The sequence below is a fragment of the Dermacentor albipictus genome, chromosome 8, assembly GCF_038994185.2.
Source record: "Dermacentor albipictus isolate Rhodes 1998 colony chromosome 8, USDA_Dalb.pri_finalv2, whole genome shotgun sequence".
NCBI classification, from domain to species: domain Eukaryota; kingdom Metazoa; phylum Arthropoda; class Arachnida; order Ixodida; family Ixodidae; genus Dermacentor; species Dermacentor albipictus.
In genome coordinates this window covers 3,125,932-3,147,187 of record NC_091828.1, presented here as the reverse complement: position 1 = coordinate 3,147,187, position 21,256 = coordinate 3,125,932, and the positions used below count along the sequence as shown (strand labels likewise).

General features: G+C 44.1%; 2 protein-coding genes across 4 annotated transcripts in view; one reads left to right on the top strand and one right to left on the bottom strand.

Moving 5' to 3' along the window:
* LOC139048613 (uncharacterized) overlaps positions 1–21,256 on the top strand; it is a 334,616-nt gene that overhangs the window by 105,940 nt on the left and 207,420 nt on the right. The window contains exon 3 of one of the 2 annotated variants that reach the window (XR_011507819.1): positions 16,215–16,374. The exons of the other annotated variant lie outside the window; for it this stretch is intronic. The gene's annotated coding sequence lies outside the window, so the exon portion shown is untranslated. Of the gene's footprint in view, positions 1–16,214; positions 16,375–21,256 lie in introns of those variants that run through there. 2 annotated transcript variants of the gene reach the window in all.
* LOC135921167 (5'-nucleotidase-like) overlaps positions 1–21,256 on the bottom strand; it is a 232,739-nt gene that overhangs the window by 128,785 nt on the left and 82,698 nt on the right. The gene's annotated exons all lie outside the window — the stretch shown is intronic.

Here is a 21,256-nt window from a genome sequence, read left to right as displayed (position 1 = left end):
AAGGACAAAGTCACGAAGAATGAACATCGCTACCTCACACGCGGGCGTGGTAGGAAGGAACGCACTCTCGGCGTAGTGCGTCAGGTAATGCAGGCCACAAACAAGACGGTTTTCCGCCGCTGCTCTATGGAAGCGGGTCATAGAGGTTGATGCCGACGCGGCCAAACGATCCAGCAGGACATGGTAGTGACTGCAATACGCCAGGAGGGCTCTCCTGAGGGGTGTTGCTTTGTTGACAGGTGCCGCCTGATTGAGGGTACCGTACAGTCTAAGCCAAAATATGGCCACATGGTAGTAACGCTAAAGAACACAGTAGAAAAAACTGTAAATGACAAAACTAGCTCTTTAGTGGGGGAACCTCGGTACAGAAGAACAGGCTACAGTCAAAGTAGGTGATAATAGCGAAAACAGCTCGCGATCGTCGAAAATTTCATCTGCTGGTGAAGCCCGTCGGCGTTTATAGAGCCATCGACGTCTCAAGAGTAACCGCTGGTGCCCGCATACGTCCCAGAAAGTAGTACACGATCCGCTTCGCGCATAGAATCAGAATACCCAAGCTTCGATGACAACGGATAGAACCATCGATAACATTCCAGTAAGCTCCAATCATGTAGGCGCACTTTGCGCTGAGCGATAGCATTTAACATTTGTTAGCCGGAAGAAAGGTGGTCGCCCGAGAAAGATGAAGTACCCATGTCAATACCCCCTCACAAAAAGCGTCGTCCCTATGGTACAAAGACAGCTGGAGAGCGAAAAACAAAAGCACACTTTAGTATTCAAGAAATTCAGTGCACTTCCTCTCTGTGAAAAAGATGACCAGCAAAGCTCTGTATGTGGGCCCCTTAATGGCAAACTGCGCTTCCGTCGCGGTTCACCCCGGCATTGAACTAGCTTCAGAATCGACGTATGCACGCGATCCTGGTGAAACTAGCCCTTAATATCTTCGCTGTTAAATTGTTTACGTCTTTGTGTTAACTAATCATATAACTAATTATTTCAATAATCAATTAAATCATTTATTGACATATAATGATGACGACAAACGCGAGAGCGGTGGCACGAGAGCGTTCGCGTGGTAGTGCCGAGGGGCGCCAGCGAGCCAGCTGTGGGATAAGACGATGCTGGAGCCAACCCAGTTGATAGTTTTGTGTTATCACACGGACACGATCCTGGGAAAAGTAGACTTTAACACTTTCGCTGTATAAAAGTACCAAAACAACATAGAAACTAAGTTCAAAGCAACAAGTCCAAACTTCAGTTACGCAATCTCCTAAAGATCATTTGCGTGGGTAGAACGGCTTAAGTCGCACAAAATGGACTATTTCAGGTCGTGAGCGGCGCCGCTATGACTGCCCTATGCCATCTGGCACGACTTCATTGTCCAGCGCACCAATACGTCGGCTGATTATGTAGGGTCCGAAATAGCGGCGTAAAAGATTCTGAGTTGTCGTCGGCGTATTGGGGTCCCAACCCAAACATGGTCGCCGGGCTGGTACTCGATCTAACGTCGTCGAAGATTGTAGACTTGGCAGTCTGCCCTTTGCTGGTTCTTGTGACACAGGCGGGAGAGCTGTCGGACTTTTTGGAGGCACTGGAAATAGGGGGCCACTTCGAGATTCTCTTCGTTGCGAGGTGCAGTAGCATGGCGTCGAGAGTCGTCGCAAGGTTCCTGCCGCAAAGCAGCTTGAACAGCGTGATTTTCGTTGTTTCTTGCACCGTCGTGTTGTAATCGAAGGTTGCGTACGACAGGATGGCATCCCACGTCTTGTGCTTGGCATACGTACATAGCAAGCATATCGGTCAAGGTCTTGTTCAACCGTTTCTAAGGACCATTCTTCTGCGGGCGGTATAGGCGGTTGTTTTCCTGTGGATTGTCTGGCTCATTCGCAAAATGGCTTAGGTCAGCTATGCAGTGAAAGCTGTTCCTTTGTCGGTGATCAGGACTTCTGCGGGACAAAGTCGCAACAGGATTTTATCGTCGAAGATTTTGGCTGCTTCTGCTGCACTACCTATAGGCAGAGCTTTAGTTTCGGTGTAGTGGGTAAAGTATACGGCAGCTACGACAATCCACTTATTTTCAGATGCTGACGTCGGAAATGGTCGCAAGATATCCCTACCGATCTGCTGAAACCATGGGCAATGAGGCTCGGTGGGCTGTAGGAATCCTACTGGCCTTCTCCGTGGTGTATTGCGTCGCTCACCGTCTCGGCAGGTCTTAACGTAATGGCCGACGTCGGTGGTCAGGCGCGGCGAGTAAAACCTCTCCTCTATCCGCGACAGCGTCTGGGAGAATCCTAAGTGCCCACCAGTGGCATTGCCTTATAGGAGTTGCAATACTTCTGGACGCAGCGCTAAGCGAACAACAAGAAGGTAATTGGCGTGGACTGGTGAGATGTTCTTTAAGCGGACGTCATCTTGCAGGGAAAGCGAAGGCAATACTCCCTAAATGCCCTAGGGACAACATCGATGTTGCGGGCTAAATACTTCACGAGGCTTTTTTCTCCGGGTCTGCTCGTTGCAGTTCAGGGAAGGCTGCCGCACTTAATGTTCCTAGGAAGGTGCCGTCATTCTCACCTTGCGGCGTCGGGTCAATGGGGGCGCATTATAAGCAGTCGGCATCAGAGTGCCTTCCTCCGGATTTGTAGGCAATAATATGTCACATTCCTGGGTTTGGGACATGATCACACGACCCGTCCGGAAGGGTCCTTAAATATGCCAGTAAACACACTGCATGTTTGTCGCTTAGGAATTTAAAGGGTGGAATTTCATGATAGCCCAATTGATGGCCCGGCATTCGTTTTCTACCGTGGAATAATGGGCTTCCGCTTTCAACATCGACCGGCTAGCTTAAGCAATGACCCTTTCAAATCCGTCTTTGCTTTAAACTAGGATGGCGCCGTGGCCTAGGCTACTTGCGTCGCTGTGGATATAGGTGTACACACCTTTGTCCAAGTGGGCAAGCACTGGTGGTGACAGCAGGTGATGCTAAAGCTTTTGGAAGGCTTTGGCTTTCAGCGCTTGCCACTTGAAGTCGACTTCTGATCCATCTCATGAGAGACGTTAATGACTCGGCGGTGCGCGAAAAGTTCTTGACGAAACGTATGTAACAAGTACAGGAGCCAAGAAATTTGCGCACTCTCTTCTTGTCGGTGGGCTGAGGGAAGTTAGCGATGGCACATGTCTTCTGCGGATCAGGGCGGGCTCCAGATTTGCTTATGATGTGGCCCAAGAGCAGAAACTCGTCGTAAACAAAGTGACACTTTTCCGGCTTCTAAGTGAGCCCTGTTGACTTGATGACCTCTAGTACTGTCCCAAGCCGCCTAAAATGTTCTTCCGAATTCCCTGGCAAGATGATAACATCATCTAATTAGACGAGACAGGTCTGCCATTTAAATCACGCTCTGAAACGCCGCAGGGGCAGAGCAGAGTCCGAATAGCATGCCCTTTAACTCAACGAAGCTATCTGGAGGATGAAGGTGGCCTTTACCCGATCCCACTCGTCGACTTCTATTTGCCAGTAGCGAGTCTTCAGATCCATCGTCGAGAAGCATTTAGCTTTGCAGAGCCCATACAATGCGCCATCTATCCATGGGAGGGGGGTACACGTCCTTCGTGATCTTGTTCAGTCGACGATAATAGACGCAGAAACGTACGGTTCCGACCTTGTTCTTTACCAAGAATACAGGAAATGCCCACGCTCTTTTTGCTGGCTGGGTGATGTCAAGGAGCATTTAATCAAGTTGTTGCCCTATAGCTTCACGTTCTCGCGTCGAAACTCGGTGAGTGCTCTATGGAAGTTGTCGAACGCACTTTTCGTTTATCATGCGGTGCTTTGCAACTGCTAATGGTCGAATCATCGATGACATGGAAAGCAGTCTTTGTATCGTTGAAGAAGACGTTTGAGCTTTTGCTGCTTGCTCATGGGTAGACTTGGATTTATCCCGTACTATCGTTTGGTAACTATAGTCGTTCGGGTAGATGCGCGACTCAATTTGCCAGACTCGGGACTCTTACACTCGAGGTTAACGACTTCAGCAACGTAAAATATGACCTTATTTAGTTTTGTCTTGTCTTCCAACTTATTGCGAGTTTGCACGTTCATAGGAGGACAGATAAACAGGACCTGATATTCTGCGGTCCCGCTGAAGACGGCCGGTCGCGCTGACAGAGAACCCATGCAGAACTGACAGGGGCCGCTACGGGTTAAATAGGTCCACAGACGCAATGTTGGCTTCCAAGGTTTCCTCGATGTATGCGACCGTCGTGCCACTGTGGTTGTGTTTGAACTCCTCGCTGAAGTTGGTGAGCATCACTTCCGTTTGTTTTCCGTGCAGTCGAGTGATCCCTCGTGCGACGCCAATTTTATGGTCGAGGAATAGAGGGTGGTCACCCTCCATAACACCTTTTAAGTCGGCGTGTGTTCCCCGTGCCGACTAAAAAGACAATGCTTGAGCGAGGCGGGATGCTCACTTGATTTAGAGCACAATCAAGGCATTGCGACTTCGAGCGCTCTCCGGTAGTATCACTTGACCTTGGGATAGCGATATCGGCTTCTACTGTAGGCATTGGTCGCGTCAGTCATGGTACACGGGCGTGGAGCTCCACGGTTACGGGAGGGATTCCAACAACCTCTGCCAAATGATATGAGATTGGATAAAAAAGTGATAATATGTCTAGCAGCAGCGAAGACCCCGAGCCTTTTACAATCGTAGTACGTGTTGTCGTCGTCATCTTCGGGATGCTACCTAAAACATGAGGCATTTCTGCTTCATTATACAGCAAAAAATGTTTTTTTTCTCCGAAAGATATTGCCGGTGGCGACAACTAACTGCCACTGAAATGCCCTGCGAATACCTCGCTCCGACGCGTTACTGCTCTAGGGCCGCCAATTTGCACGTCTGTTGAGCGCTACGCCACCGAACTGCTGTCGGCTTTGCAGAGTAACATATAATTACGGACAACTCTCGCGGCCAACATTTTATGGCTCCGCAGGCTGCCGTGCCGCCAAGAAATATTTGCCGCTTTCACGAATGTGCAGCCTAAATGAGTTAGCTGTATAGTTTCGTTTACGTGTTTCTGGCCTTTTTCGCGTTGCAATAAGTATTTCTATTTGCAGCATTACCTGATACCATCCTAACAGCATCTTCCCCCAGGTGAACACGTCTCTATTGTTGCAGTTCTCATTGACACATGTCCGAGCAACCTTGATGACTGCGTATATTGCTTACAATCCATTAAATCATTTTGGAAGGCTTCGGGGAGGGGTGCTTTATGTATCAACTTCAGTGGTCAATATTTGTTACTGCACAAAATCCAAATATTTTTTTTGTATTTGAATGTCGAATTCATTTATATGTATCCAGGTTTCCCTCCTAATATTATCACATTTCGCTAGATTTGTTGTTTTCGTCCATAATTCTAAATTGTGGAATAGTGAGAAACCAACATTTTGCCCTGAAGGGCCCTATGTACAATGAAATCAAGGGAAATTGTTCTAAATACACGCACGAGAGTAAAATCAGCTTTACCGCAGGTATTATCCTCCTGCACTACCAGCGCTAAACTACTATAATGCTACAAGACGATGAGCAAAACGAGAACAAGGTGAAAGCCGGAGGCAACGTTTCGACAAGTGGACTTGTCTTCTTCAAGGCGACGTATGCTTTACTCGCCACAGTATATATAGGTGGGGTTCTTCTAAAGGGGAGGGGGTGTGAGGCGGGTGGGTGCGGCAACGAGGCCAGGTGTGATAGCGCGTCGAAATTGAGAATAAAGGAATGCTGTGCACAAGGCCAGAGCCAGGGCCACATACCCCTCCCCCCCCCCCCCCCCAGTTTGTCAACCACGTGTCAACGCACTCGTGTCAACGACGTCTGACACACCGGCCGAAGAAAAAGAGAGGAAAGGAAACGAAAAAAAAGGCGGAATAAAGGGATACGCCAGGAAACCAAACTAAGTGTTGTTGCCTATAGCTTGAAAGTTAGCATAGCGAAATTCGACTATAAGATGTAGAGTTTAAGTTCGTCAAAGTTATGACCTGGTTGGTTGAAATGCTCGGCGACGGCTTTGCGAAGCTTTTTAGCTGTGTCCGCGCGATGTCCGTTAAATCGGACGTTCATTGCTTGTCCTGTGTCACCGCCATATTCTTTCTTACTGAAAGAACTTTCACGCATATAAATAGTATCCGAACTTGTACAATTGAAGCTAGATTTTACTTCATGTGTATAAATATTTGCGGTGCTTTTAATTTTATTGTCACTTTAAGGTGCCTGCAGGTGTTGCACCTGGGGCGTAAATATGCTTTTAGTATGGAGAAATGCTGTTGGCTGACATTTGCGTGCACTAACATGTCATTAAAGATCCTGTTTCGGCGATAGCTAACCCCACGTACATCCGGGAACGCTTTTCTCAGACGCTCGTTACTTGATAATATTGGGTGGTATTTTCATAGGATGTTCTTTATGTTTGGGAGTGCATTAGAATATTTTGTTATAAAGGCCGGCGGTCTGTCAGATTCTAGTGCGGGCTGTTTCTTCGCCATTTCCGACTGTCTCTCCAATCTTGACGCGGCATCATAAGCTCTATCGAGAGCAACTTGGGGATAGTTCCTTTCTGCTAGCGTTACATTAAGGTTATTTAGGTGGTGGATATAATCTCGGTCTTCGCTGCAGATTCTTCTGATTCCTTGCAAAATTCCTTGCTCGCAATGTCGCGGGTGACGACTGTTGTAGTCTAAATAATGCTGGCTATTCGTAGGTTTCCGGTAAAGTGTCGTTCTCAGTTTTCCGTTTTCTATGTAGACCGTCGTGTCCAGGAAGTTAATCCGACTAGGAGAGTGGTGAGCAGTAAATTTAACACTTGGGTGAAAGCGATTGTAATGGATAATTAGGTCGGTTAAGGCGCTTGGGCCGTGTTCCCATATTATACATATGCCGTCAATGTAACGAAAATAGGTGTGCGGTTTTCGAGGGGGGGATTTTAACCGGTCTGCTTCAAGCTGTCCCATGCAAATGTTCGTATATGTGGGAGCGAATGGCGTACCCATGCTAGTGCTGAAAGTTTGCAGGTAGTGAATAGAATCGAATTCGACATAGTTGAGCGTGAGAACTAACCTAAGGAGCGATAAGTAAACTTCAGGAGCGTGCGCTTGGGGATTGATTGCGAGGGATCTGGAAACGGCTTCTATTCCTTCACTCATGGGAATGTTGCTGTAAAGGGCAGAAACATCCAAATCACTAGAATAGCGTGGTCGGAAAGGAGTTGGTTGGCGTTGATGCCGTCGATAATTTGAAGGAAGTGCGGCGTGTCTTGAACGAAAGAGGGGAGGGTGGTGGAGATGTTTGACAAGTGGTGATTTAAGGATTAAGATAGTGACTCAGTAGGTGTGTTGTTAGTAGACACAATAGGCCGACCTGGGATTTCTGCTGTAAATATTTCTTCGACCGGTACTTTATGTATTGTTTAGAGGCCTCATTCTTGTACTTTTCTATAGGCCAGATTACGATACTGCCGCCTTTGTCTGCTGGTTTATTATAATATCATTCCTTTTCGCAAGTTGTTTAAGAATTTGGTTTTTTGTGGGCGTCAAATTTTAGCGTTTCCGGCAATGCCCCAGTGACTTTAGAATTTGCTCTGATATCAGCTGTTAACACAATACCGATAACACCAACAGACCAAACGCAGAAATCACCCTGACAACAGTACTTCCCAGGATCGCAAACACAGGCCACTTATTCAACAATCAGCGACACTCCTAGCTCACGCACTGGGTACATGTAAGCTCAATTTTCTTCTTGACATTGGAAACCAACACGAAAACGTTGATGTCATCCACCACGCTGAAATACACCAGGACTCCGACATTCTGCTCGCCCGGAACAGACTACACCCCGATTTTTTTGGCCTCAAGATAATGGCTAACAACATCAAGTGCAGGCTCAGGAACTCTTTTAAATTGACGCAACCTCTAACACCAATAAATCCTTCGTCCCAGTTAGCTCCAACACAGAAACACATGCCTGAAATTTTCAGCACCAGCTCGCACGCACGTTCCACCAAACCTAGAACCCAAGAAGCATCTACACAGATGGTGGACGTGGAACCAACACCACCTTTACGGCATCCGCGCATACGCAAGTCCACAACCACCCGTGAAGCCTTCACACAAACAGCTACATGCACTAATAAGCAAACGGACACGCAGACGAATACACATACAGACATCAGTGCAGGCCTCGACAAGAAAATTAAGCATAAAAAGACACCACCTGAATATTTCTCGCCCCGGAGGTCTGCCCGAACCAAACAGAAATGACTACCATGTACTGGGGTAGCACACGCAACAACAAATCTCGCCCTTTCTTCCAATTCCCCAAATTCGTCGCCAAACATATTACAGATTTCACCTAAAAACTTACACTAGCTGCATTAAACGGAAGGAAATCCCAAAAGGTATCAGAATTAAGGTTGCATGCGCCCTCGGGTATTTACTCTCCAGGCTATAATTAAAGTGGAATGCTGTCCTTGAAAATGCACCACCCTCCCTTATTGACATTCTCGAAGAACACTGCAAGGAAGAACTTATAATAATTGCTGATCAACTCGAGAGCATAAGGTATCTGAACCGAAAAGACGAGAACTTAAACAATTCGTCCAAACTAAGGAGGAAAAATTACTAAAAAAATACCAGCGCAAAGATATTTGAGCTGCCGATCCACCCAAAGAAACTAATGCAACCCCTGCAGCATGTAGCTCCACCGACAGTCCTTCAGGCGAGCATCCAGAGCACCGTAGCAATGTAATAGACATATCCCAGAGTCTAAGCCCCGAAGAAGTTGATCTCCGGAAACGTGGTCTAACGTTCTGTCCGATGAACAACGCATTAATGGAATACGAACCCACAAAGATGTAACAGAGTTTTGACAACGCATGCGCATCAAGGAGTTCTTTTTCGGTAGACCAGATGTAGGAAAACAAGATCGAGACTCTCTTCGACCACCCAGCACGTGGACACCGGAAACCGAACAGTGCCCACACATGGATTTATACATATTGCTGATATCAAAGAAAATTCTAGAGTCATCGTGGCATTGCCGGAAACGCAAAAACCTGACCCCCGCTCAACACCAAATTCATAAAGAACTTGCGAAATGAATGATAATCTAATAAAACCAGCAAAGGCGGCAGTTTCGTAATTTGGCCAATAGAAAAGTACAAGAATGAGGCCTCTAAATAACTGAGCAATCACACCCATTACAGAAAACTCGGCTTTAACCCAACTTCAGATTACAGCAATATTGTGATAAACACAATCGCGGAGCTCCTGTCCAGGGAGCTAATCACGCAATCTGAATATCGCTTCATGATGCCCAAGAACAAAAAAGCACGCCGCTTTTATCTTCTTCCTAAAATACATAAAGTTCCGGTCGAAGAAATATTTACAGCAGAAATCCCAGGTCGGCCTATTGTGTCTAATAACAACACACCTACTGAGTGATTATCTAAATTCTTAAATAACCACCTGTCAAACATCCCCACCGCCCTTCCATCTTTCTTTCAAGACACCCAGCACTTCCTTCGAATTATCGATGGCGTCAACGCCAACCAAATGCTTTCCAACCATGCTATTCTAGTCATTTTGGATGTTTCTCCCATTTACACCAACATTCCAATGAGTTAAGGAATTGAATACGTTTCTAGATCCCTCGCAATCAATCCCCAAGCACACGCTCCTGAAGTTTACTTATCGCTCCTTATCTCACGCTCAACTATTTCGAATTCGATTCTATTCACTACCTGCAAACTTTCGGCACTAGCATGGGTACGCCATTCCCTTCCACTTCTGCGAACATTTTCAAGGGACAGCTGGACGCAGACCTGTTGAAATTCTACCCTCGAAAACCCCACACCTATCTTGGTTACATTTACGACATACTTATAACATGGGAACATGGCACAAGCGCCTTAACCGACCTAATTAGCCATTTCAATCGCTTCCACCCTAGTATTAAATTTAATGCTCACCACACTTGTAGTCGCATCAACTTCCTGGACACAACGGTCTATATAGAAAACGGAAAAGTGAGAACGACACTTTACCGGAAACCTACACTCTTAATCTGGTTCCATGTAAGTTGCAGTTGAAAGTGTGACCCACATATTTTTATCTGGATCCGTACTGTTAATAAGTGGAACGAGACATATAAGTGGATCTTATGTGGAACGTTCGTTCTGTTTTCTTTATGTTTATCGTTCTTATCTTGAACACCGTAAAGGGGGAGGAGGAAATGCTGTATGATCCAGTTATCGTTCCACTTAGGTTCCAGTAAAATTTCTAGACAGTGCGTTTGTCGATTTTTTGCTTGTGTCTTGTTCCAGATAACTCATGCGCTGCAGTGAAGTGTGCAGTGTATCGTGCATTAACTACATCATCGCACCACATATAAATTTGGCGCTCTTTGGTCGAAGATCCTCTTGATACGTAGACACATGACATATGAAATTACAGAAACTTATGCTGTATCTGTGAAGCTATCTTACAGCAGTTGACATTTACAAACTGCTAAGGAGAATTTTTAGTGTTGTCCTTTTACATAAAACAAAATCGCTGTTCAACAAAGCCGTAAAAAGAATAAACAACGCAAGCAAAGGATATATCTTAAAGCAGAACTTGCAGGAACTTCTTGTCAGGTTGTCTGCGGCGCTCAGACATCCTTTTTGTACCTGGTCTTGCTGTCACTAATTTCAGACGCGCAGTATACGATAGCGTTGGTGTCGTTGCTCTCTCGTTTGCGTGTCTCAGTTTGCGCTTAAGTTTCAATGACAAATGTTCAACAACTAGCTCGTCTCTCGATTTTACTTCAGCGCGTCTAAAATAAATAACTTGAATTCTAGAATGTCTGGCGTCTTTCGGTGCCCACTCTGCTGTCTGGACGAAGCCCATAACTGCCTGGGCTCAAGAATTTCTGGTGGACAGCGCGCTTTTCTGGACACCTTGGTCACGAAACAATTGTTGAGGCTGTCGCCTGTTGTGCGTTTGACTAACAAGTAGCACCACAGAGACAACGGCTTTGGTTCAACGTTCAGCCATTTGCTCGCTGTGGTCTAGTACGATACACAGTTTTCAACGTTTCAGCAATATGTCAATGACTACAGCCTTCAGTTATAATGAGCCCTTGGGTCACGTTGCGGCATATTCCGCATGTTTATACACATGCAACTGTGGTTTCATTTTTCTGCTCGTGGTGGCTCTTTCATTTCCACAAGCAAACAAAAATATAAGCTTGCAGGGAACAGTCGACTCTATACGATTCAGAAGTGGGGAACGAAATTAAACTTTGAGAACTTCAAATACTTCACAGTATCTGCAGTAAACTCTGTGCATTAATGCTGATATGATATTAATTTTCTAAATTATGCACTTCAACTAAGGAAAAATTTGCAGTGTAAGCATCGATTTCTTCATGGTAACTGTAGCTCACTGAATGACCCGAATTCCGTCTCTTGCTGCTCCCTTGTTTATTATTTTCCTGCAGAGCTGGCGTTTAGGAGGAAAAGAACTGTGTCGAAACGGGCGGCTGCATTACTTTCTAATAAATTGTGCCACACTTTCCCCTGGTTATATGCGAGTAATCTTGTCATGTGTATATGAAAGAGTGTCGCATTATATTTTTTCGGTAATGACCAGGCTTGCTGTGGTCAAGGAAACGCAGCAAACGAAGCAGCGCACATTTTGTGCTTATTGTAAAGAGCAACGCTGCAAAGCTGTTTTCAAAAATTACGTATAGTTATTGCGCGCGCTCACGGCCAGCAGCGCGAAACAACTTCAGTGAACATTAACGCTCTAATCGATTGTATATATATATATATATATATATATATATATATATATATATATAAAATTGCCAGTATACGTATTAACCTGTTAATACCTAAACACTGCACCCTGAGGGCACGCGGCGCGTTGTCATTTCCGGACAGAAAAAAAAAAAGTGCCGACGGCCGCGGAGTTTTCACGCCACTCCATGTTTCACGCGCTTTTTCGCGTGCCGGCCATGGGCCACATCACCCATCCAATCGGTATACCTCCACGTGCGCATGCGCGACGTCTGACGAGCTCTTCTCGCCGGCGTGGTTTGCGTTGTGACACGCAGCACAGTGGGGCTGCAACTGCTACAACACCAAAGTGCGAAAACGGGAATGCGCAAACGCTTGGAACGATCGCAGCGCCCCCATCTCTCAGCATTTCCTCCGCTTGTTGTAAACGTTCTACTTCACCAACGCCACCAGTGGCAGGCGCAGTGCAGTGGCGCGTGCCGCGCCTGATTTGAACTACTAGAAATGGAGGTGGTGTGGTGTCGGCCAGTTTGAGCGGAAACCGTTACTTTGTGTGGACGAACTACTGCGATATTCTTCCGATCCTGTGGCTGTATGACTGTATGCGCTGCTGGACGAAGCGGAGTGGTGAAGTTGCCAGGAGGCGCAAAAAAGAAAAGGTCAGTGCTGTATATTTATGTGCGCGTTACGATTGTTGCTCAGTGAAACCAAGAATACCACTGTGTCGGGTAGGATACCGCTACGCGGCCTAAGGATTGAGTTAAATTCAGGCGCGCCTGCTGAACTCGCTCTACGAAGACATTACTGCTTATATAGTCCGATAGCTTAATTTGAGTACCATCCCAGCGGATTTGTCTCCAGCGCTCGTAATAGAGCAATCTAGATGACGGAATGATTGCAGTTTTTCCGCCTAATTGCGGATCGCGAGACAAAGGACGATTAGGCACATCGAATTATGCGTACTTCGTCATTTATGCTGTCTTAAATTCTGCGCGGAAAGTTTTATTAGTAGCGTGCAACTCTACTTTGTTTTGGCGAAACGTAATCGGTAAACGGCAATCGGCGTCAATTTACGTGCTCGTGCGTCGGAATCCGCTCGACATTTGACTTCATCCACTTTGCTGGTTCGCGTGTTAGCTTCCCAGTAATCTGTATGCCCCCATGCAGTATGTTGCTTAGTAGGATATTGACGGTGACTTTAGCTGACGGCGGGTGTGAATCTTCGCACCGTGCGACCACGTGTTTGCCGCTGGCCATCTCCTCGCGCTCACACGCTTAGCAACTGCCAAGCAAGATTGTAGGGGCTTGCGTCCTTGGAGTTATCGGTATTTTTTAAAACTTGTGGGTTATTCCCGCTGTTGTTTTATTCTGCTAGGAAGCATGGATCTACAGCGCTTGCGAAACCGGGATCTTAGTCCCGGGAATCTTCGTCCTTGCCCCTTGCGCGCTCGTAATGCACCAAGGAGAGCGCGCGAGTAAAATGTCATTACGCATAAATGTTAATGATGGTTCAAGGCGTTGGCGGCCGCACTGCCTAGGTTTGGCGGTGTACGTGAAGTATTTGTTTCATGTTTCTTGCGGTGCCGTCACCCTTTTCAGATGTTATGTTCACGCTACCCTTAGCTTGCACCCTGACATAGAGAAACGGAAGGGACAGTGGTTGTCTTAGCAGCAACGTAAGCTCACGCTGCTGTCGCTTTATAATATGACCATATTGCGGCACCTTATATTAGTTAACAAAAACATTTCGTTCGTGGAGGAAAGAAAGGGAGGAACACATGCCTGACCTGGTATTCAGACATTGTGCCGCCACTTCTATGCCGTGGACGTCAGGTTTGGTTGCACGATAGAACAATTGCCTACAACGCGTACGTGCTGATTAAGTTCTTACATCACGATGTGCCCACAAAAATTATGCCATTTCTGCGCGTCCTCAAACTTAATATACTGCAAACATAGCTACGTTCTCTGTTCGACAATAACCTGTGCAGAAACCGAATCTGGCTGTGTCCACTTGGATAGTTTCCGACAAATATTCTTGTTTTTGTATGCAAAATAAAAAATGAAAACGTTATTTTCAGTCTCTACGCGAACCCTTGACGTCATGGCTGTGGCATCCACTGTGGCCGAAGACATCTCGGGCGTACCGAGGGGTCGTTGTGACGAGTGCGACAAGCTCCGGCTCACTATGGAGGTTACAAGCCACAAACTAGTGCCGCTTGGGTGGTGCATATTATGAGGACATTCACCAGTCGTGCATGGATCAATTGTAGGCGAGCCTAAAATATGTTCAAATATTGTTGTCATTAAGTGTTTAGCCATGTAACCTTACCAGGGCTTCAGCAGTGGATGTCTTTTTTTTTCCCCTCAAGAAGGCTCCTCTCCAATTTTTGGCTGGTTTGAACCACCTGTCCTGAATGATGAGCAAGCGTTCTAAGCGATATTGGTCTGTGGAGTCGTAACTGTGGAGTCGTATGCAAACGAATAAAAAAAGAAAGCCTTGAAACCACCACCGATGGAAAGGAGCAACATATCTAGAACATGTGGGATATCATTCCTTCGCCTTCAGTCTTGCTCTTCTTCTTTTAGTTTTTCTGTGTGCCGAAGTAAAATAGAACCAGTACATATTTCTAAAATAAGATAGATTACCTAATTGTAACTACAATCACATTTCTTTTTCTGTGCACCATCAGTTACAGCGTCATATGCGTTCCACCGAGGAACACGAAGGTATCCTGTTTCTTATTAGCATGACTCTTTTAGGTCGTTTGGGGAAGGCTTCATGATTATTTGTTTAGCACATTCTTCTATAAGATAAGCCTAGTGCGACCATACTAAAAAAAATATAGCATGCATTGAAGCTGATGCTGCAAAAGCGAAAAAGATGGAGTCGTGAACACATCATATTTGATCCTCTGATTTACTACTCTGCTAACGGCATTGCCTCCAAAAATTTAAACCCCTATAAGTGTTTCGAGCGAATGTTTTAGCGACTCGTTGCTGATAATAGAGCGGCTGACGTTGAAGAGCACGCTACTATAATTACGGGAAAATTCAATGCCTTGTCGAGTGAATATTGTTATTTGGCCTGTTATTGAAATGAAAAAAATACATTAATTGTTTGTCAGTGTACTTCTAAGCCATTCCTAGGATGGAAAAGTCGCAAAAGGTTGATGTGGGCAAGTTCGTGCATGATTTAACAATGGCGAAAAAAAAATGGCAATGAAAAGGGTCCACGAACAACAACATGGTGCCGAACTTCCAACTAGATTTTGGTAGTACGGCATTTGGAAGTTCCAAGTCCCACGTCTTGTACGTGTTCCCTTTTCATCCCCATTTTCTTGCGCAGTTGTTAACCACAAGATGAAAAAATAACACTCTCGCACCCATAAACAAGCACCCCCGCCTCATTCTACTTTAGGTGCTCTACAGTGTTAAAATTGGTTATGCTTATTAGTGCTTATTAGTGCACAGTCTTGCCTTATTGTGACGCATGGTTTAGCGAGGTTTCTAGGTATATCATTTACTGCATTCTCAGCAGCCATCTTACAACTCTTCCAGCCCTCCTACGAAGCAAACTCACAACTGTAATCTGCTTTGAAACTTTTGTAAAAACTGAAAATATAAGTGCTTGGAAATAAGTGAAATGGATATGCTGTAAAGCTTTTCAATTAAAAATAAATTTTGTACTTCATACTATGATGTGGAGATGGCTAAACCATTAAAAATGAAGTGAGGGGCCTGTGCATAACTGACGATTTTCTGTATCATATTTGCAAATTTCCCACCTTCGAAGCGTTCACCAATGAACTCAATTTTCTTGGAGTAGGCCAGTCAAACGAGCCTAAAACCACTGAGTCAAACAGAATTGCTGCAGGACTTTCGTTTAACAGTGAATGAACTTGCAGCTGTAGGTATTGTCTTCACAGTACAAGGAACAGAAACAATACTCTATGTACAGTTTCTTGCCATTCTTATGTTAAGCATCATAACATCACTAGAAAGCACATAATGGAGTAAAGAGGACATTTGTTTCTAGTGAGAAGGTGCATGAAGTATGAAGTACACATAGATTAATATATTGTTTGGCTGCTAACTAATATCCCTCAAGGCTGGAAACGCCAATGTTCAGGTCATTCAACTGGAAAAGCGTAACGCTTTTTTCAGAAATGAAGCAGCGATTCCATTCACACTAAGCAACCGTCGATGTTGCATGCTCTTAGAATTTTTGTGCACACTAATCCCTTTTGCAGGGTTGAAAGAAGAGAAACCAAGAAATCAGTGAAATAACTTTTTAGTTTTGTAAAAAGGGTATTATCACGAACACCACAATTTAGAGCCATTGCGTAGTTAAAATTTGCTGCTTCTCTTTTCTTTAGAGGCACGAGAGCTTGGCAACAGGTCTCCACCAGGCCCATGCATTTTGAAAGAGAATGGCAACTTCAAAATTGCCTGCATGGAAAACATCGTGGCTTTACCACCTGCATCATCACCTGAGAAGCTGTCAGCCTCCTGTTGACTGTATATTTTATTTTAAGCTTGTCGTACCCATACGCTTTTTGGACAGTTTTTAGGACTTGTGCAGCCAGTTGTTGTGAAGGGTGAGTCATTTGACAGTGGCTTGATGTCGTTTAAGGTCGTCTCTGTTGAAAAACTTGAAGCAGTCAGGCGTAATATTCATCTGCTAAATGTTTGGTAGGTAGAAACAACATGTCAGTTGCAATACTGTGAAGTTGTGCCTTCTTTTACGATTGTTTATCACTAGGGTAAAGCGTCGGCTGCATGTTTCAAGGATGGCTTGTTTTTTTTCTTTTCTTTCTTTAGGATATTTTACTTGCATTTTTCAAGGCTGAGTTGTTTAGTTATTTAAAAATTTCTCACTTGTTTTCCAGAATTTCTTATGTATTTCGCTGTTGCATTGTTGAATCTTTAAAATGTGTAACATGCTTCCAGCTATTTGGTGCATAAAATTTTATAAACGTGTACACTAGCTGTTATAATAATGCTTGGGATGAGTTATCCCAAACTACATAATGCTGGGACATGTAATCTGCCTCAAGTGGGAGGCTTTTTCAGGGTGCTTATAAAAAGTGTTTTGGTCACAATTAGCTTTGTATTATACGTACATCTGTGATCTGCCAACTGTATTGTTTCTAGTGTTCAAGTTTTTGTTGTGATATTTGGCAAGCGCTTTTGCCAAGTTTTTGCTGTCTTTTCCCTTTAATAACTCATCCACTACATTCTTCATTGGTCTTGTGATAATCCAACTGTACAAGCCCATTGTTTTATGCCTTTTTTGTATAATTTTAGAGTGCTGAATTCTTTTCGAACGGGGATGCGTAAACTCGATAAATGGCAGACAGATACTTGCGCATTTGAGTTAAGTCATTTTGTGTGATCAGCCACAAAATTTTATAGTCTCTGTTTAATGTTTATTTGTTCCAGAGCCAATGTGCAAGTGTATTTGCATGTGGTGCACTAATGTCTAGGGCCATTTTTATTACCCACTTTTTAATATAGAGGCATAAGTGTGAATGCCACTTAGTGCCTAGTCTCCTTTCGTTTTTGGTATTTGTTCCTTGTTGACTAGTAATTTTCTATGAAATTTGAGACGAACATATCCTAAGTGTATGCAACACTGCCACTCAATAAAGTTTACTCAATTTGAAAAGCAGTGTAATAATTTGTTTCATAGGTGTTTTAATTTAGGCACCTTGTTTCTTTTACATGCAGCTAAAGGCCAGAGCAGGATCCGGCAGGCGAAGCCAAAGTTTCGACTGTGTCATTCCAGGCACCTCAAACCTACTTTTATATAGAACTGTGCTCTAATAGGAAACTGTTGGGAACTGCCAGGGACCAAACCGCTGCTGAAATTTCTACTTTCCAGTTGTTGGTATCAACGCAGGCCACATCCCAAGGTTGTGCTGCCAAAATGCTGTCGGTGGTTTCCTTCTGACACAAATGCATCTCCCAGCTTGGTATATGACATCAATTTGTACCAACAGGGGAAAGCAGAAATACTGCAGAAGTGGAAACCCACAGATAGTTTCATGTCTATTAGAACACTGTTTTATATAAAAAGCAGGTCTGAAAATACCTGGAACGGCGCACCGGATATAGCCATGACTATTTTATCTGGATCAACGTTCCAGTAACTGAAAGAACCCTTTCATTTGGAACAGGGTTCCATATACTCTTATGTGGAACGATGATCCACATAATTAATAAGTAAAAATAAGTGGTGCACCGTTCCATCTACTTCTTAAAGTATGTGGAACGTGGTTCCAAATATATAAGCGGAACTTTTTTGCAAAAAAGTTCCAGCTACCAAGTGGATCTTATGTGGATCCAGATTAAGAGTGTACGGATAGCCAGGAATATTTAGAGGACAACAGCCATCACCCGCGACATTGTAAGCAAATAATTTTTGTCGGACAAGCAAAACGAATAAGAAGAATCTGCAGCAAAGACCACGATTATATCCACCACCGAAATGACCTTAAAGCAACGCTAGCAGAAAAGAACCATCCCCAAGTTGCACTCAATATAGGTTATGATGCCGCGGCAAGATTGGAGAGACAGTCGGAAATGGCGAAGAAACAGCCCGCACTAGAATCTGACAGACCGCCGGCCTCTATAACAAAATATTCTAATGCACTCCCAAACATAAACAACATCCTAGGAAAATAACACTCAATGTTATCTAGTAACGAGCGTCGGAGAAAAGCGTTCCCAGATGTACCTAGGGTTACCTATCGCTGAAACAGGAACTTTAATGACATGTTAGTGCACGAAAAAGTCAGCCAAGAGCATTCCCCCGTAATAAAAGCATGTTGTCGCCCAAGGTGCAAAACCTACAGGCGCCTTCAAAGTGCCAATAAAATTAAAAGCACCGCAAATAGTTATACACATGAAGTCAAATCTAGCTTCACTTGTACAAATACGGATGTGATTTATATGCTTGAATGTTCTCTCTGTAAGAAACAATATATTGGTGAAACAGGACAATTAGTGAAGGTCAGGTTAAACGGACATCGTGCGTACACAGCTAAAAAGCTTCCGAAAGCTGCCGCCGAGCATTTCAACTAACCAGGTCATAACTTTGATGAACGTTAAATGTCCATCTTACAGTCAAATTTCCGTTCTGAACGTGAAAGAAAATACAGGGGATCATACTTTATCCATAAGTTCAAGACATTGCAAGCAATAGGCACAAACGTTTCAAAGGATGCTGTAGAATCTATTCTCTATGCTAAATTTCAAGCTATAGGCAACAATACTTGCTTTGGTTTCTTGGCGTATACTTTTTCCCCGTTTTTTTTTTCTTTTCCTTTCCTCCATCTTTTTTTTCGGCCGGCGTGTCAGACGTCGTTGACACGAGTGCGTTGACACGTGGTTGATAGGCAGGGGGAGGGGGCCTGGCCTTGTTTTTGTGCAAAGCATCCCTTTATTCTTAATTTCGATACCGTAACACACTTTCCCTTGTTTCCGCACCCACCCGTCTTACACTCTCTACCGTTTAGAAGCTCGCCACTTATCTATACTGTGGCGAGGAAAGCATACGTCGCCTTGAAGAAGACAAGTCCACTTGTTGAAACGTTGGCTCCGGCTTTCACCTTGTTCTCGTTTTGCTCATCGTCTTGAATATCCATCTCCCGCATTCCTCGTGTTTTCCCTATAATGCTACAACTCACTCTGTAACAGGCAGAGCACATTTAGCATTGATCTGGGAGAATGAAGTTTTTCTAGAAAAAGCGTTGTGTACGTGCAAGGTCTCCGCGGATAGATTAACCTTGAGCACTTTTTAAACCAGTTTTAGAGTGCATGGTTTACGTCAAGTGCGAGTAAACTTTTTTTCTTTTTGACGCAATTACACTTTAGAGTTCATTCATTTGGCAAATGCACTTTGCGGAGGAAATGTTAGGTTGGTCGTACGCTTCACAGCGTGCAGAAAACTGTCTTAAGAAAACCTCCATAGTTAATCAGTCCTGAGTTCCTCAGTCATTGCTTGTCACTATTTACAATGTCAATTAGTATTTGCATGAGCTATAAGGCATCATAATCAGATTTGTTTTACCTGTATATTCCTCTGCAAGTCACTGAAAAATGTTTACTGGAAACATTAGCTAAAACAATGTTATCGTCAAGAAGACCAGACAATTCATATACACTCCACAGAATGTTCGCGGCGTTCTAGCTAGCAGACTGATAAAATGTATGCATGCGTAATCGCGTGACGGATTTTAGCACATAGGTCGTATGCGTAATATGCGATGAAGGGTCCAAAATAAATGTCAAAAGACATCTCATAACGTTTCTGTTTGTTCGTTAAAGTAACTTGATTTCCCGCAGATTGAGGTGAGCGCCGACAAAGATTTTGTCGGGCTTTACCATCTCAATGGAGTCTGATAGACGTCAAACCCCTCACCTGTTGTGTCTGGCGGATGAAAATGCGATCCAGCAAAGATATTTTTTTCCATTGCGAATTGCTAATTACCCACTTACAAAACCAAGGTTTACCGTCAATATGGGGAGACTCTAAACTAAAAACGTGTTATACGAATGCCAACAAAAGCAAATACCTGGGCGTCAATCCTACCGAATTCGTTGTTATCCAGGTGAAAAAACTGCGAAGTGTAATATTGTTGAATTGAGACATGACTCGATAGCTAAACCAATCGCTGGTTGAAACGATGCCATGCTTATCGTCGAGCTTACAATTTATACTATGGCCTTTTAGGAGCAGCATTTGAGGGGCCCAATTTGAGCGCACGCTTTATAATTTCACTGCCGAACCACAGCCCTTGAAGCAGTATCCTAATGAAAGCGTTTGCCCCTGAAATATAATTTATATTCCCTTCGTTTCATTTTATTACTTGCTCTTATGCAATCGTAAATATGCATTTGTTATGTGCTATAAACCTAAGTGGTTGCTAGCAAAGTGTCTTCATCTCCCTCGTAGGGATTGCCTTGTTTCCGCTAAATGTTACGTAATGGTTATACTCCGCAGATTTCCAAAGCATTATTGAACAAACTTTATTATTCTGGCTTGTTCTCTGCGGTTTATATATTTTGTGATATTGTCGACCATGTCTAGCGTCCTTACTGGATTGTAATACTTAAAAATGATATCACAAATCTTTTACACGTTATGCGAGAACAGGGAATATGAGACCGTTTCACAACACTGAGTGGCGTAGGAGAACTGACATATCTTGTTAACAAATATTTCTAGTTTCACATAACTTTTTTTTTACTAATATTGGATTTTGTTCGCACCAAAAACACTCACATATGAGATATGGCAACACTTGAAATCTAACAAAAGTAATGCTCCAATTTCTTTCGGGAAAGTCATCTGTAGATGTTATCCTCACAATACTACTCAGTAACCCACTCATCATCGATAGCTCTATGGTTG